We start from the raw sequence: 1,667 nt of genomic DNA, 5'->3' as shown, positions 1-1,667 counted from the left end.
TGCTTTTGTTTTACTCAGATTTTATCTTGAAACCATTAAGTATATTTTAAAAAGAGTGTTTGAGGTATATATCTTTACCAGAAGAGGTCTACATTTTTAACAATTCGAAAGACTACTGTAATAATATAGCAAGTATCCTTAGATGAATTTTAGTACTCTGAATCTCAGTATTCTCAATTTTAGTATTTAGACTTTGACTAGGGCAGAACAAAGACATCAGAAATATGATCTGCACACTTCAGACAGCCTCCTAGTTGCAGGGAAATAGAGCCAAACAAGCAGATCTTGCATGTCCTCAGCTCTGCTCCAGGAATCACCCTCTGCCCAGTTCACAAATTCCTAGCATGCCTTTCATTCTCTTGTGGCAGAGAGCAAGTGGAGTTGCCAGGTTACTGTTGATGAAAAATAATTTTTAGAAGCAGAAAGTTAGTGTCTTGGTTCTGAATGACTCATCTCACACTCTGGGCCTTGTTAAACAGTAACTATTGGCTGGTGCTTAATCTGAAGGATCTTGCTCAACCGGTAATTTGAGAGTCCAAGTTGGATATATCACTTTTTACTTTTCACTGTTTTTCAAGTATAAAATAGATGAATTATATTTTCCTTACAATGGATTCAGAAGTATCCGGTACAGTCATTTGGGATAAAATTTTAAAAACAAAATGAGTGTTTATTAAGTAAAATGAGAGATAAACTTTCATCTTTCCATATCATCTATTTATTAAAATATCAAGTTGGTTTTAATCTCTAAAGAAAACCTAAAGGTTTTAGACTTGAGAAACAGGTCTCATAAAAGTGTGTGTGTGTGTGTGTGTGTGGCAGGGGGGCTTCCCTGGTGGTCCAGTGGTTAGGAATCTGCCTACCAATGCAGGGGATACTGGTTAGATCCCTGACCCAGGAAGATCCCATATGCCTTGGGGCAACTAAGCCCCTGCGCCAACTGCTGAGTCTGTGCTCTAGAGCCCACTCACTTCAACTAGTGAAAGCCTACATGCAGCAACAAAGACCCAGCATAACCAAAAAATAAATCTTTTAAAAAAGGAAATGTGGTAGGGGGTGGGGGCAATCTCAGAAATATGAGACCCACAGTTTTCAGCCACTTCCTTTTGTTCAGCAGATGCTAAGGGAGTATAAACCGTAGATGGTTTTCAGAGCCATCCTTACAAGGTATTTTTATCACGTTAGGTGAATTTGGATGAGCCTCAAATTTCCTCATCTGTAAAGTGGGAATAGTAATACCTACCTCACAGAATTGTTGAGAGCAGTAGAACGTGAGAGAAGCATTCATCTACCTTATTGGTAGATATATGCTATTAATACAGTAAGCCTCCAGGAAATGGTACATACATACTATTTTTTTACTAAAAAGATATTTTCACTTGCTTCAAATTTCAGAAGATACAAAATTATATGTTGTATCTTCTGAAATCTTTCCATTTGTTTCCCAGTTACACAACTCCCCTCCTTGGGGTCAACTTATGTATCAGTTTCTTGTGTACCTTGCTAGAGGTACTTTGTATATTTAAAAGCTGAAGTGTATATATTTCCCCTCACCTTTTAAAATATGTGAAAAAAAATCACACTATTCCATATTTTTTTTAAAAATCACTTAAAAATGTATCTTAGAAATTGTTTATATAAGTTGTACTTGTTTTTAAACACTTAGG

The sequence above is a fragment of the Bubalus kerabau genome, chromosome 4, assembly GCF_029407905.1.
Source record: "Bubalus kerabau isolate K-KA32 ecotype Philippines breed swamp buffalo chromosome 4, PCC_UOA_SB_1v2, whole genome shotgun sequence".
Taxonomy (NCBI): Eukaryota; Metazoa; Chordata; class Mammalia; order Artiodactyla; family Bovidae; genus Bubalus; species Bubalus kerabau.
The sequence above is the reverse complement of the archived record's forward strand: the minus strand, read 5'-3'. Positions refer to the sequence as shown.